General features: G+C 39.7%; 1 protein-coding gene across 2 annotated transcripts in view; it reads right to left on the bottom strand.

Annotated features, from left to right (window-relative positions):
- The window catches only part of LOC126091988 (etoposide-induced protein 2.4 homolog), a 56,747-nt gene that overhangs the window by 37,867 nt on the left and 1,788 nt on the right, over window positions 1–17,092 (bottom strand). The window lies entirely within an intron of this gene.

The following is a 17,092-nucleotide window of genomic DNA, read 5'->3' as shown; positions in this document are numbered from 1 at the left end:
GACACTTCAAGAAAGGCGTTACGCAATACGGAGAGGTTTATTATCGAAATTACGAGAGAGCACATTCCGGGAAGAGATGGGCAACATATTACTACCGCCCACATATATCTCGCGTAATGATCACAACGAAAAGATCCGAAAAATTAGAGCAAATACGGAGACTTACAAGCAGTCGTTCTTCCCACGCACAATTCGTGAATGGAACAGGGAAGGGGGGATCAGATAGTGGTACAATAAGTACCCTCCGCCACACACCGTAAGGTGGCTCGCGGAGTATAGATGTAGATGTAGAAGCTTCTGATATGACTTCTTCAAAGGAAGGCTTACATTAGGGTGCATTGCCAGTTTTGTTATATAGGGTGCATTGCCAGTTTTGTTATATAGCAGTGAGACCTGGACTTTTAATGCAAACATTATTCAAAAATTGACTACTGAGATTTTAGGTATTACTGGGAGGGACAGGAAAACAAATAAATGCTTTGATGGAACAAATTGAAGCAGAAGACAGTTATGATTGAAACGAGGGTGAGAAATGTACCTTGGCAAATGAATGTTAGGTGGACCATGGAGGTTCCTTACTGAGTGCAAGGAAAGACGGAAAGATAGAGGCAATGACCTCGTGATAAGTAGGTAGAAGACAGCAGAGAAAACCTGTAGAAGCAACATGGATGAGTATATCTGAAGATCTTAATACTAAGAAAAGTCTACAGCAATGGATATCAAATGGTGGCCGCTGCTGTTGAAGATATTAAATCTTCAACAGCAACAGCCACCATTTGATATCCATTGCTGTAGACTTTCTTTAGTACTAAGATCTTCAGACATGTAAGTCTGTACTGATTATTAACTCTGCTTGAGACAGAAGTCCCGAGTCCACACACTGAGAATTATTTTCTTATTCTCAGCTAAGTTATTTGCTGTAATCACTGCGAGTAGCATTAAAATAGTTTGCAAGACTGAGATTCGATCACAGCATTTTATCAGCAGCATGCTACCAATTAGGTGTGCACCACTTGAGCAAATCTCACAGACTGTCTCAAAGTGATGACTTGTCCAGGTCCAACACATAGTTTTAATTTTTTTTAACTTGATACAAACTATCATCACAGCTACACTTTACCTAGAGTAAAACCATTAGTTCTTATTAACTTTCATGAGCCATCTCACTCCCCCCTCCCCCAGGTGTTATAGTCAGGCCACTAAAAAACGTCCCTGACACTTTACGCACATGGACTGCATTGTGTGTGGAGTGGACACATTAGCAATTCATAAATGTAACCATAGTGATGGTGCCAGGTTTTCCATCCCTATCACTCAAGATGTGGTGTCATGCTCTCTTAGTGGCTGCAAAGCATCTGTCAAGTGTTCATCAATTGTTGTGGACCGTGTGTTACTGATTCAGTTCACGTTAACAGTGCAATGTAAAGTGTCATTTCTTCAAACGTATGTCGTGTATACTCTTCCTATAACTGTAGGAAAGTAGGCGAGGGTGCTACCTTAAAGAGCGAATCTCATAATCCTTGTACCTAATGCATGACCTTATTTTGAGTAAGACTCTTATACCATTGTCCTAAGTCACTGAACTATGCTCCACCAAAAATTGGTATGACTTCTGTGAAGAAAATAATTAGGGAGAAGTGTGCTGGACATCAACAAGAGTCAACTGCTGCTCTTTCAACTACAGGGAAGAGCAGAGTGCATGCCACTAAAATAACAGAGCTGTATACGTTCAGTGACATTTTTATTAATATTACATGTGGAAAAAATATCCAATGCGGAAGGTGCTTCTTCTCTCGCTATGAGACAGTGAGTTGTTTTTCAGAGGAAAAAAAAATCGGTCTTTCTGTTGTACTGAAGAAGATAGGGTTTTGATGGAAAAATTTTACTGGAGCAAGAGTTTCTGCTTGAACAATAGGATAATGTTGCCTGAACATGACTTTTCTTTTAGGGTAGTATCAAAGTATATACCTAATGAAATCATTAGGTTGGAAGAAATGTGGGTTAATGTTGGTCATGTCCGCCCCTGGTAGCTGAGTGGTCAGCGCGACAGAATGTCAATCCTAAGGGCCTGGGTTCGATTCCTGGCAGGGTCGGAGATTTTCTCCGCTTAGGGACTGGGTGTTGTGTTGTCCTAATCATCATCATTTCATCCCCATTGACGCGCAAGTTGCACACGCCATTATTATTATTATTATTATTACAAAATTGTTAAGGCTTTCGTGGCCACTTGTTGACAAACTGCCTATTGGCTTCTGTCTCGGGTTCTTCGGCCGACGTTCATCTAATGATTTTTCTGACGTTTCGCCAGCACGAGTGGCTGGCATTGTCAAAGCTTCACCCTCCGGCAATGGAGGGTGAAGCTTTGACAATGCCAGCCACTCGTGCTGGCGAAACGTCAGAAAAATCATTAGATGAACGTCGGCCGAAGAACCCGAGACAGAAGCCAATAGGCAGTTTGTCATTATTATTACTATTATCATGTTGGTCATTCCAGACTGAGTGTGTGGACTGGTCACACAGTACAAGGGACAATGAAAGCTCCAGTCAGTTCATTATTTTACATGCCGGAAAAATGGTGGGTTTGTAGCAAATATTTACATCAGTAAAAATTGGCACTACCTCAAGGAGATTACGGCAACGAATGTTAAAAAATGGTTTGTAAACACTTTGCTTCTGAACACATGTAAGAACTCCACACAACATTGGACAATGTACCATATCATTTAAACAAGTCCCCTATATGCAACAGCAGGAAGAATGACATAGTGGACTGGCTAGAGAAGAACGGCATAGATTCATTTGGGGGGGGGGGGGGACATAACTGTTGGAAATTGTGAAAGAGTACACATGATGTAATACCATTTATGATATTGACAACATTGCAGAAGAAAATCATCAAGAGTGTTACACCTGCCCCCATATCACTGCCACTTCAAGGTAACAGAACTCATGTGGGCTCAGGTGAAGTTATATGTTGTGGACAGAAGTAAAAGTCTTAATTTAAAAGAAGTCTATTTCTTAGTGCGTATGGCATTGGACAGTATAACTCCCACAAAATGGACCAATATTTCAAAACATATGTGGCACATCTTTGAAGAGTCACGGTAACAAGGAGCTGAACCCAAAGAAGGCATGAAAGATGATTAGGGGAGATAGCAGCAGCAGTGCCAGCAGCAATGGTGAAGATAGTGACAGTGATGTAGGAGATGTGAATAATGACAACACTCTCTTTGAAGCTTGTGGAGTCTACCCTCTTCCCAAAAATGTTGTTAACACATTGCATTCGGTTCACGTAGATTTATGTGTTTCCGCAGCCAACTATTGTAGATGGATCACGTAAATTTACATTTTTTATCCTGTGCGCATTTTCTGAGACGTGCTGCTAATGCCAGCAACTATTTCAACTTATCAAAAGGTTACATATAAATTGGAAGGTTCAGTGCAGTGAACAACACTGTGAACTTATTTTAATCTTTCATTTAACAGCCAACAATCAGTACCACGAAACTGTAAGTACTGTAGTTGTTTCCTGGTGTGGTATGGCACGAAAAAAGTTGACAGAAAGAAAGATTCTTGCTGAACTATTTGCAAACAATTGCTCTGATGTTCCAAGTGATTCAGATGATGTTACTGAGAGTAGTAATGGAAGTAAAGAAGAAAACAACATGGCTATCATCAACTAGAGTGAGATAATTATAAACTATTTAGATGATGAAGCTTCTGACAGTGAAAGTTGGCTGAAGAAGGGCAATATGTTATTTTAGAAACATTTAGACAAATTCCAGGATTAAAAACCCTTCCCACTGAGATCAATAGCATTATAAGCACTGTGGAATTATTTTTAGGGGATTAATTGTTTGATCAGATGCCGACACAATCAAATTCATAGTACAAACTAAACAAAAACTATTACAAAGAATCTCTGAAGTCTCCTAAATTTACAAATATCACTGCTATTGAACTGAAAAAATGTCTGGGAATGATTATCTTGATAGTGCAAATAAAAAAAGATTTTTAAAGGACTGTTGGTCAACAGATCCTCTAAAAGAGAGACCGATGATTGGCAAGCTACTGAGCAAAAAGCGATTTGAGCAGATATCAAAATTGTGGCATTTCAAGGACAATTCCTTATAAACCAGTCAGAAAAACAGACTTTACAAAATCAAACCTGTGCTAAAGTACCTCCTAGATAACTTTCAGACCATATACAATACAGAACAGGAGCTTTCTCTTGATGAAGCAATGATACCATGGTGAGGGTGGCTTCGTTTCAGACAGATAATCCTGGAAAACTTATCTGATATGATTTGCTTGTTCCTATGGTTTGCAAAAGTATAAGAGGACATATCTCCAATCTAGAAATATATGCTAGGGAAGGAAAAAAAGCTGCAAGACACTATTCTCTCTGTACTTTCACCTCACTTTACCATGTGGCACCACATTTATCAAGACAATTATCACAATATTACAGATATTGCCAAAACACTTCTAGAAAGGAAAACAAGAGTTTGTGATAAAATACGAATCAGTGTCTACACAAATAAGTGTGAGTGTGAGTGTGAGTGTGAGTGTGTGTGTGTGTGTGTGTGTGTGTGTGTGTGTATTTGGTTCTTATGGGAATTTTTCTATTCCCAAGTCAAGAGGATGATCAAGCAACTCTGCTATCTGACCCCTGTGGCACTTTGCCACTAGTTAGAGTAAGGCCATGTATCTTGTTCGTTTTGAGAGTGCAACTTGGTTGTTCCCCCTGTCCAGTGAAGCCAGGGAAAGCTGAGGTGTGTCCAGTTGCACCAATGTGGAGCCCTCTGCTGGTGTTTTAGGTTTAGGAGCCGAGGTAGTTGATGGTCTCTGCCTCAAACAAGTGGGCAGACTAATTGTATGGCTTGGAAAAAAGAGGACGGAAGGCATATTGCACTGTTGTTTCTGTTTGCACTGTTGTTTCTGTTAGAGATATGTGAACAAAGTATTTTTCCAATGTGTATAGTTGTGCATAGACTACATTGTGCTGGGAGCATTAGACCTCTGTGAAATGGTATTCTATGGTTATTGATTGGCAACGAGATCTTGTGCATAGCCCACATTTAAAATGTGTTCATGTGTTAATAAAAGTGACTCTTAATATAAATACAACACAGATACCACAAATAGAGTGACTTGTAGGTTGTGAGAATCATGTAACTTGGAAACCTGCCATTGAGGTGTATTTGCCTTTGGATCACCTGTGGAATGTCGTAAATGGTACACCGAAATCTACAGAATCAAGTTTTTCTGCTAAGGATCAGAAGGCGAAATCAAAACTAATCCTATTGATAGGTCCAGTAAATTACATGCACACAGAAAAGGCTACGTCTGCATAGGAGGTATGGGACAAACTTAAAAACGCATTTGAAGATGGACGTTCAACCAGAAAAGTAGGATAACTTTGTGAGCTGATAACTACAAGATTGAACAAGTGCAAAAACATGGATGAATAAGTGAATAAAATAATGTCATTCTCAAATTGTCTGAGGAATACTGGCTGGTTGGTTTGGGGGAGGGAACCAAACAGCATGGTCATTGGTCCCATCGGATTGGGGACGGACGGGGAAGGAAATCACCCATGCCCTTTCAAAGGAACCATCCCAGAATTTGCCTGAAGCCATTTTGGGAAATCACAGAAAACCTAAATCAGGATGAGCGGACATGGTTTTGAACTGCGGTCCTCCCAAATGCGAGTCCAGTGGGAAAATTGATTTAGAAATTGCAGAAGAATGGATTGGCATTTTATTGTTATCTGGATTACCAGAGACATATTCACATATGATTATGGGTTTGGAAAGTTTGGGAATACCCATTACAGTGAAGAATGTGAAGGTAACGATTCTACAGGACATGAAAAATGAACCCGATTCTTATAATCCAAAGAAAAATCAGCATCAGGTTTATACTGTAAATACAAGAAAACTGCCAATAAAATGTTTCAGAGGCCAGAAGACTGGATATTTTTCATCACAGTGTAACAAAACATTGAGTTATCAATGAAAAGAAGCATGTTAATTCTAGTATTCCTGAGAAGAAAACTACCCATAAATGTAAGGCACTTTCTGCTTTTTATTCTTTTAGTGCAGCAAGTGAGGATCATGCAAAATGGTTTCTAGATTATGTGCATATCATTAAAGCTCCATCAGTTTTATATGATGTTCACTCAATGCCTGACATTGGAATTTCCACAGTCGATGGGTCTAAAGTGTGTGACCTCGCAGGAAAAGTTGATCTTAATTTACTAGTGAATGAGGAAAAACAAACTGTACTGCCCATGATGTACATTATGTGAAGAAAATTGTAACTAATATCCTGTCAGTAAGTGTAATAGTAAAGAAGGGTAACAAAGTTATCTTCGATACAGAGGGAGCCAAGATAATCGACTCTTGTGGTGACATTGTAGCTATCACAACTATTTCAGAAGTATTTACAAATTAAATACAGTTCAGGATATTGCCGAAACTGGAAATCAACCTGTTTATGCTGCAAAGATTTCTTGCGTTTTATGAGACTTGGACATTTGAAAAGAAAAAAGTATGGCCTGATTGAAGATTATGGCAACAGGGATGGAAAATTATGGAAAGAATAACGTGAAGTGTGTCTGCAAGGGAAGCAGGCCAGCCTGGCATTTAAATCAAGTCAAAGAAGATCTACAGAAGTCCTACAACTCATTCACACATATGTCTGTGGACCTATGGAGAATAAATCCATAGGAGGTAGCTACTATTTTGTGGCATACATAGATGATTTTTCTTCATACAGTCATGTTTACTTTATAAGTCCCAAGGATCAACTGAGTGATTATTTGTTGATTATTGCAAAACTGTTGAAAGACAGATGTGGAAGAGAATTAAAATTATTAAATCAGACAATGGATCAGAATATGTAAACAGTTAGTTTAAGGGGTACCAGGCGTCAGACTACCATTCGCTATAGGCCCTCTCAGAATGGTGTTGAAGAACGCGCTGAAAGAACCAGCGTAGAGAAGGCAAGAAGCATGCTGAGTGATGCTGACTGAGCTACCTAACAGTTTTTGAGCAGAGGCAGTGTCAACTGTGATGTATTTAATTACCATATTACCTATCAAAGCTGTGAGAAACACGACATCTTAAGAAGTATGGACTGAGAAAATACTGGACCTAAGGCACTTGAAACTCTTTGTATGTGATGGCATGGTTCAGATTCCAAAACCATTAAGTAGTCAATGCAAAATCTCAAAAATATATTTCTACTGGCCACTGTGAGGATTCAGATTTTGAGTGGTGGGGACAAGAAGGAGGCTGGGGCGGGGAGGGAGAAGGATAGCAGATTAGAGATGGGGACGAGAATATAATAAACAGTAGAGATGCACTATTTTTGGAGAATTCTAAACATAAAATAAAGGAAAATAGTAAAATAATACAGTTAAGTCAACTAAATATAAGGTGTGGTAATGTTGAGGAAGAGATGGAAACTGAAACAGGAAGATAAGGATGAAGAGCAAACTGATATGCTACCCGAGAGTGATATTGAGGAAGAATGTTCTATAGAGGAAGTCAATTTACGACATTCTACAAGTATAGCAAAACCAAAAAGATATCCATAGTGTGAAATGTATGTTGCCCAAACCTTCAACAGTGTACCTACACAATCAATGAAGTCTTGGCAAATACCAACGCTCAGAACTTGGAAAGATGGAAAAAAATTACAGTCATTTTTGAATAATAATACATACGAACAGGTTGACATGCCTGAAAATAAAAAGCGACTAAGAACAAGATGGGTATTCAATATAAAGAATCCTGAGAGAGCAATACCAAAATTCAAGCCCAGATAGATAGTTAAAGGATATTGTCAGAAAGAAGGAACAGATTATCATGAAATTTTCTCACCAGTGGTGAAACATTCATCATTAAGATACCTTTTAGCTCTTGCAGTATGGGAAGACCTATCAGTTCATCAAATGGCTGTGAAAACAGCCTATCTGAATGGAAAGCAGGAAGAGGAAATATATGTTATCCCACCAGATGAAGTTAAAAAGACCTTATCAAGGGAAAAGGAAAGTTTGGCATCTGGGGAAAGGCATGTATGGATTAATGCAGAGTGGCCATTACTGGAGTAAATGTTTGCATAAAATTTTGATAAAACTGGGTATGTCACAGTCAAAAGCAGATCCAATTATATCTTATAAAAGAAGCAGGGAAGAAATTACAATAATGCCCATATGAGTGGATGATTTTTTATTCTGACCAATAGTGAAAATAAAACAGACCTATTTAAAAAACAGTTAGTCAGAATTTAATATGGGTGAAGTTAGTCAATACTTTGGCATGTAGATTCTATGTAGTACCAACAGAAATGAATTATGGATTGTTCAATTCCTGTATACCAGCAAAATCTTAGAAAAGTTCAATGTGGAAAATTGTAAGCTTTTTCCACCTCGTTGGAAAACTGTGCAAAACTGTTAATAACTGACGAGAACAAAAACTGTAAGGAAAGTGTACTGTGTTTGGAAGCTGTAGGAAGTCTGCTGTACGCAGCACAGACTTCCAAGACCAGAGATGGCATCTGCCAGAAATGCTGCAAGCAAGTTTTGCAATAATCCAAGTGAAAAACACTGTACGTCAATTAAGATAATATTCAGATATTTAGAGGGACTTACTGATTATAAGCTGAAATATTCTAAAAAGGGAAATGTAAATGTTGAAGGGTACATTGAGGCAGACTGAGAAAGTGAGTTGGAAAGCGGACACTCCATCACTGGAAGTTGTTTTAAAGTAATGGGAGAATTGAGATCATGGTCATATAAGAAACAGATGACAGTTGCTTTGAGCAGCATGTAAGCTAAATAAATGGCCTTATCCTCCACTATCCAAGAAGCTCTGTGGATCAGAACAGTGATGAGCGAAATAGAATCTCTTACAAAAATAAAACATACTGTGTTACTTTGTAATAATATGGGAGCTATTAAGCTTGCCGACAATAAGGCCATCAGTGTGAGATCCAAACATATTGACATAAAGCAATACTTTGTCAGAGATCACCCAGAGCAGGGAAATATAACCACTATTTACCTATGCACAGAAGAAATGTTATACAATCCCTTAACTAAGCCTCTCAATAACAACAAGTTTCACGAGTCGGTGAAACATTATGGTCTAGCCTGTGATGTGTAGCGTTCAGTATCTGAAAAAATATATGTTAAAGAGGGAGTGTGGAGATAAGTGAACAAAATATTTTTCAAACATGTGTAGTTGTGCATAGTATACACTGAGCTGAGTGCATCAGACCTATGTAAAATAATATTATATGGTTATTGATTGGCAACGAGATCTTGTGCGCAGCCTGTATGTAAAATGTGTTCACATGTTAGTGAAATATAAGTTTTATTTTGTTCCTACACAATTTTTCCGCATCATTTTGCTGTGCTAAAGCACAGAATTCAACAGTTTCAGGTATAAGATAGGATGTGGTATTAGTGAAACTGATTACAGACTTCAGGGGATCAACTTTTACACCCCTTTCAGGCTTGGAGATAAGGTTGTGCGTTTTGCGTTACAGTATCTGTCTGTCTGTCTGTCTGTCTGTCTTTCTTTCTTTCTTGATCACTGGATGGCTTGGTGAATTTGGAGACCATGAAGCCTGCATTAAATCTTTGCATATGTGGATAGGTTCGCCACCACTTAAGGCACCCTTTCCCCTAACCAAAAAGGGGACCAAAACTAATGAAGCCCAAAAGTTTTTTTTTAAAGATATAAGTTAAAACAAAAGAAAGTTCTTGACATAGCTCTGCTGTGAACCAGGGGATTATGTAAGTGCGGAGTACATACAGTCAGTCCTGACTGAGCTGGGCTCGACCGAAGCGTCTGATCCCACCCGTCGGCTCTGACCCGTGAAGTAAGGCTGTTGTGGTGTGTGACGTCATGACAGTGAGGAATTTAATTTGTGAGAGTGGCGTGTTTGTAGGTGTCATTTTGATGCGATTGGTGGTGCTCTCTGGTGGTGTGTTAGGTGATGTTTCTGGTTTAGTTTGCGAGTGTGGCGTCATGTGTGAATGTTGGTAAATTGCTTTTTTTTATGTCTTTGGTAGGTATGGATATGAGTGAAAGGGTCAACAGTTTTCAGTTGTCGGCTATGATGGGGGACAGTGTGTTGTCTCTAATAAAATTTCTTCAGCTATTCGGATTTTTGGTTGAAGTCGTGAAGTGTTCAGTATGTCGTGAAGAAATGAGGCTTACTTAAAGTTCCGGCATCTCGGACCAGGGACGGCTGTATGTGGAGATGTCGTAAGGATAACAGGTCAAGGGAAGTGTTCGACCACAATTTATGAGATCGGGAGCTGCTGTTGTGCTATATAGGTCAAGGGAAGTGTTCGATCGCAATTTATGGGATCGGGAGCTGCTGTTGAGCTATCTAGGTCAAGGGAAGTGTCCGATTCCAGATGATATTGTGTTTAGTGGTATTTGGGGAGTTTTGAGATGTCTGTTTTTTTCATCATTTTGCGTGGTTTTGTATGGAGGTGGGTGTCTAAATTTGTTTATATTTATTTAAAAAGAAAGATGATGAGACTTACCAAACAAAAGCACTGGCAGGTCGATAGACACACAAACAAACACAAACATACACACAAAAATCTAGCTTTCGCAACCAACGGTTGCCTCGTCAGGAAAGAGGGAAGGAGAAGGAAAGACAAAAGGATATGGGTTTTAAGGGAGAGGGTAAGGAGTCATTCCAATCCCGGGAGCGGAAAGACTTACCTTAGGGGGAAAAAGGACAGGTGTACACTCGCACACACACACATATCCATCCGCATATACACAGACACAAGCAGACATTTGTAAAGGCAAAGAGTTTGGGCAGAGATGTCAGTCGGGACGGAAGTACAGAGGCAAAGATGATGATGAAAGACAGGTGAGGTATGAGCGGCGGCAGATTGAAATTAGAAATTAGCGGAGATTGAGGCCTGGCGGATAGCGAGAAGAGAGGATATGCTGAAGGGCAAGTTCCCATCTCCGGAGTTCAGACAGGTTGGTGTTAGTGGGAAGTATCCAGATAACCCGGACGGTGTAACACTGTGCCAAGATGTGCTGGCCGTGCACCAAGGCATGTTTAGCCACAGGGTGATCCTCATTACCAACAAACACTGTCTGCCTGTGTCCATTCATGCGAATGGACAGTTTGTTGCTGGTCATTCCCACATGTTTGTCCCCACCCAGAAACCCTCTATTTCCCGCACTAGTCCCATTAGTGTCATTAGGCTTTTTGTGGAACGTGTTGTTTTTTGATGTATTTTTGTCCCTCATAATGTGTATGTAACGACTTTATATGCACCATATTGGAATCGTGGTTTATGTTCGTTTCCGCCATATTTGTGACGTCATGGGTCAAAGAAGACGGGTGGAATCGGAAGCTTACGTATTTGCCTGAGCTGCCTAGAAGAGTATGAGGAGGGATGAAGGAGAAAGCAGGAGTTAAGTTTCCCACAGACACTCCAGTAATAAGAATGGAACAGTAGTTACTTGGAATAGAAGGAAGCAAATGAAGAAAGTGATATTTCTAGTTTCTGGATAATATGCACCATCTCATACACAACATTGTACCTCATAAGCAACCTTGGATAATGACACAGCATAGGCAGTTTGCATAAGCACATCTTAAGTTATTAAGTATTTTGTGACAACAGAGCATCCGATCCCTTGACTGGTGTCGTAATGGTGGTGTGGTGTGTTTTTGAATTGGTTATATTTGCAGATGTAATGTTGTTGATGTGTAAGTTGGTGGATGTGGAAGTGCTGAGTTTAATGTGTAGTACTGGGTTCATTTGGGTTTTGATTGCCATTGTGCTAAAACCTAGTTGGTATTGCTGGAGGCTTTTAGCGATAAGTAATTTTTGTTTTGGTTGTATTCTATAGTAATTGTGATGTTTTGTCTGGTACATTCATGGTAAATTGGCTGCGTTTTACTTTATATAGTGAATATGGGGTAAAATTGTTTGTTTTAGGATGATGCAGTGTTTCTTTATTGTTGCATATTTAGCTTGTCCCCAACCTAAACCCCCAATTTTCCGTGGTTGTCCTGTTTGTTAAATTTCATTTTTGGAGTGAGACATTACTGTCATTTTTATTTTTGTTCGCATTTGTTTTATTTATTTATTTATTTATTTGTCCATATAAATCTCTTTTTAAGTACATATATTGTACACAGGATATTGGACAGAAAACATTTTTTGGCTATTGGATTTTCAAATATCAAACAAAAATTTTATAAATTTTATTACAAATTGGATCTATACAGTTAATAATTACAAATTTTTGAAATACTGTATATTTATAACTTATTTCTACAATTAAAGATACAAATTCCTTTTTTCTTGCATAAGATACTGTGAGACTGAATAGTAGCAGTTTTTCAGAAGGTAGGATGTCACAGACTTTTTAAAGCTTCGTAGTTCAGTAAGAGATTTTATATGTCTTGGTAATCTGTTGTAAAGTTTTGTTCCTGCATGATATACACCTTTTTGGCATAATGTGGTGTTACAATGATTGACATGTATGTCACTGTCTGACCTGGTACTGTAATCATGGACACTTTTGTTTTGAGGAAAAAGGTTTTCTTTTCTCAGTATGCTTGTTTTGACATGCGTGACTATTTCCAGTATATAAATGCAGGGAAGGGGGTAGGACCTTTAGATCTTTAAAGAAAGGTTTGCATGATTTTCTGCTGCTCACTTGTTTCATTATTCTTATAATTGCCTTTTGTTTCCTGAAAACTGTTATGGCCTGATGTACATTTCCCCAGAAAATGATACCGTACTTCAGTATTGAATGTACATGAGCAAAGTATACAGCCCTAACTGTTTCTGCACTAGTACTGTTGCAGAGAATTCTTACCACATAGTTCATTTATGCTAGTTTTGAATTGAGGGCTGTGATATGAGTGTTCCATTTAAGATTTTCCTGGATATGAATCCCAAGAAATTTAGTTTCATTGACAGAACTAATGTTTTGGTTATCTATACATATTACAGGTTGTGCCAGATTTTTATTTTGATCAGTGTGGAAATTCATGAGTACAGTTTTTTGGGGATTAACTATTAGCCTGTTTCTGGTAAACCATTCAGACACTCCTTTTGTAATATCTTTTGCAGATGCAGTAACATTTTCTTCATTATTCCCTTCAATCAATAGACTGGTGTCATCTGCAAACAGTACTGGTTCAGAATCCCTAACGTGTGATGGGAAATCATTAATGTAGACCAAGAAAAGAAAGGGACCTAAAATGGAGCCCTGTGGAACACCATGAGTTAGTCCACATGGTCCTGAAACGTGTACCTGGAGTTCATTTCCTTCTGTGTACTTAATTTCAGTTACCTGAGAACGATATTCCACTGATTTGGCACACCTCTTACACCATACCATTCAAGCTTCCTCAGGAGTATAGAATTATCAATCACATCAAAAGCTTTTGTTAGGTCCAAGAATAAAACTGAGATATTTCTGTGGTTGTCCACTGCATGTAAGACATGGTTTATCAGATTGGAAGTGGCAGTTTCAATTGATCTCTGTGGTCTGAAGCCATGTTGACATCCAGAAATAATATTATTCTTGTCGAAGAATGTAATTAGTTTTGAAAGGAACACTTTTTCAATAATTTTCGAAAACCCTGACAATAGAGACACAGGCCTATGTTACCCATACACTGATGATCACCTTTCTTTTTTATATAGGGGTATTACTTTTGCCATTTTCAGTTGCTGAGGGAAGACACCACATGATAAGGATGAATTGCATATGTCCAATAAAGGTGAAAGTATTTGTCTTGCTGTTATTTTTATAATATAATCTGGAATATCATCAATACCAGTTGAACACTTACTCTTCAGTGAATTAATGGTATTTAGGAGCTCTGTTGGGCTTACTGGACTGAGGAACATGGATATATTATTTATTTCAATAGATGAAAGTTCTTTCCATGTTGTATTAGGTGGATTTCCAAATTTTTCCTTCACTAATTTCCCAGCAACAGTTGCATAGTAAGAATTGAAACTATTTGCAACTTCCCTAGGGTCAGTGACATTCTTGCCATCATGTGATATCACAATATTTTTGTGAGTTGTCTTCTTCCCAGTAAGATCCTGCACAGCTTTCCACACGGACTTAGTTTTATTGGATGACTTCATAATATATTTGTCATTTTCCTTAATTTTTGCCTCCTTTATAATGCATTTCAAAACTAGCTTGCATTTTTTGAAATAATTAATAAATTCTGGACTGCTGTTAGTTTTTGACTGCAGAAAAAGCTCCCGCTTCCTTTTACAAGATACTCTGATGCCTGATGTAATCCAGTTTCTGAATCTATCTGTGCTCTTGGAAATAACTTTCCTTTGTGGAAAAGCTATGTCAAAGTTATGCTTAAAAATGTTCCATCTTTTCGTTAGTATTAGAGGTATCATATACTTCTCTCCAAGATTGTTCACTGATTAGGTACTGGAAGCATTCAATATTTTTCCCACTATAAATCCTTTTATGGATAACATTTTCTATACTGGTCGAAATGTGATATACAGGTATGGTTAGTAATTGCGAAAGGTGGTCACTATAGCCGGTATCAAAGTTTTCTGATGTACACTTGTCCATGTTTACACATACCTGATCAAGGAGAGTGACACTAGTTTTAGTTACATGTGTTGGAGAGCTAACAGTAAGACAAAGATTGTAGGCTTTTATAATATTTAAAAACGTTTCCCTGTGAGGGCTATGGCTCAGAAAGTCAATATTAAAATCACCACAAAGTATCACTGTTTTCCCAGTTGTCTTAAGTTTGCCTAAAGCAAGGTCCAATTTATTGGGGGGGGGGGAAGAAAAAAAAAAAAAAAAAAAAAAAAAAAAAAAAAAAAAAAAACTTATGTTGCTAACAGGAGATCTATACACACATAAAATAATAGTGTTTTCAGACATTAACTCTACAGCTGAGATTTCAAAGTCTTTTTCACAACCAAGTTTGCAAACAGATGTTATACTCTTATAATCTACATTTTCTTTTACATACATACAAGTTCCCCCATGTTTTGATTCCATTCTGCAAAAGCAGTTTGCAAGGTTAAAATGTAATACACTCCTGGAAATTGAAATAAGAACACCGTGAATTCATTGTCCCAGGAAGGGGAAACTTTATTGACACATTCCTGGGGTCAGATACATCACATGATCACACTGACAGAACCACAGGCACATAGACACAGGCAACAGAGCATGCACAATGTCGGCACTAGTACAGTGTATATCCACCTTTCGCAGCAATGCAGGCTGCTATTCTCCCATGGAGACGATCGTAGAGATGCTGGATGTAGTCCTGTGGAACGGCTTGCCATGCCATTTCCACCTGGCGCCTCAGTTGGACCAGCGTTCATGCTGGACGTGCAGACCGCGTGAGACGACGCTTCATCCAGTCCCAAACATGCTCAATGGGGGACAGATCCGGAGATCTTGCTGGCCAGGGTAGTTGACTTACACCTTCTAGAGCACGTTGGGTGGCACGGGATACATGCGGACGTGCATTGTCCTGTTGGAACAGCAAGTTCCCTTGCCGGTCTAGGAATGGTAGAACGATGGGTTCGATGACGGTTTGGATGTACCGTGCACTATTCAGTGTCCCCTCGACGATCACCAGTGGTGTACGGCCAGTGTAGGAGATCGCTCCCCACACCATGATGCCGGGTGTTGGCCCTGTGTGCCTCGGTCGTATGCAGTCCTGATTGTGGCGCTCACCTGCACGGTGCCAAACACGCATACGACCATCATTGGCACCAAGGCACAAGCGACTCTCATCGCTGAAGACGACACGTCTCCATTCGTCCCTCCATTCACGCCTGTCGCGACACCACTGTAGGCGGGCTGCACGATGTTGGGGCGTGAGCGGAAGACGGCCTAACGGTGTGCGGGACCGTAGCCCAGCTTCATGGAGACGGTTGCGAATGGTCCTCGCTGATACCCCAGGAGCAACAGTGTCCCTAATTTGCTGGGAAGTGGCGGTGCTGTCCCCTACGGCACTGCGTAGGATCCTACGGTCTTGGCGTGCATCCGTGCGTCGCTGCGGTCCGGTCCCAGGTCGACGGGCACGTGCACCTTCCGCCGACCACTGGCGACAACATCGATGTACTGTGGAGACCTCACGCCCCACGTGTTGAGCAATTCGGCGGTACGTCCACCCGGCCTCCCGCATGCCCACTATACGCCCTCGCTCAAAGTCCGTCAACTGCACATACGGTTCACGTCCACGCTGTCGCGGCATGCTACCAGTGTTAAAGACTGTGATGGAGCTCCGTATGCCACGGCAAACTGGCTGACACTAACGGCGGCGGTGCACAAATGCTGCGCAGCTAGCGCCATTCGACGGCCAACACCGCGGTTCCTGGTGTGTCCACTGTGCCGTGTGTGTGATCATTGCTTGTACAGCCCTCTCGCAGTGTCCGGAGCAAGTATGGGGAGTCTGACACACCGGTGTCAATGTGTTCTTTTTTCCATTTCCAGGAGTGTATTTTTAAGTACTGAAAATACTCATTTTGTAACCAATGCTCACAAAAACATCTTTCCATTCACTATTGAGGAGTATATTTATTTCATCAACTTTGTTTGTTAATGACTGTACATTCTGGTGTACAATCTTCAGTCTATATTTGCAATTTAATTCTGCATCACATTTTTTTGTGATACAGTCTATTTCCCTAAAAAATGTCTTTCACCCTTTTTATAAGACATTGCATCTTTCTTTATGACCCATTTGTCCAAAGTACTTTGGACTGCTTCTATATTAGGCCTATTGTGATTCCAATTTGCTAGACGACAGATTTCTTCAACCAAAAATTGTTTCCCACTGTGATTTAAATGAAGGCCATGGCTGGTGTGCATGCACCTGTCTAACGTGCTTACATTTATTAAGTTCACATACAGAAACTTTTTGCATACAGTATCTATCTCTTTGTTTACTCTTTCTATTAACTTATTTACACATGACCAAGGAGGAAGGTCATATCTGTGTGGCTGATTTACAACAGCTACATTTGTGTTGGCATGTGTATGTAGGGATGTCATGA

The sequence above is a fragment of the Schistocerca cancellata genome, chromosome 7 (genome assembly GCF_023864275.1).
Source record: "Schistocerca cancellata isolate TAMUIC-IGC-003103 chromosome 7, iqSchCanc2.1, whole genome shotgun sequence".
In the NCBI taxonomy this organism is placed as follows: Eukaryota; Metazoa; Arthropoda; class Insecta; order Orthoptera; family Acrididae; genus Schistocerca; species Schistocerca cancellata.
Note: the sequence above shows the minus strand (reverse complement) of the source record. Positions and strands in the feature narration are given on the sequence as shown.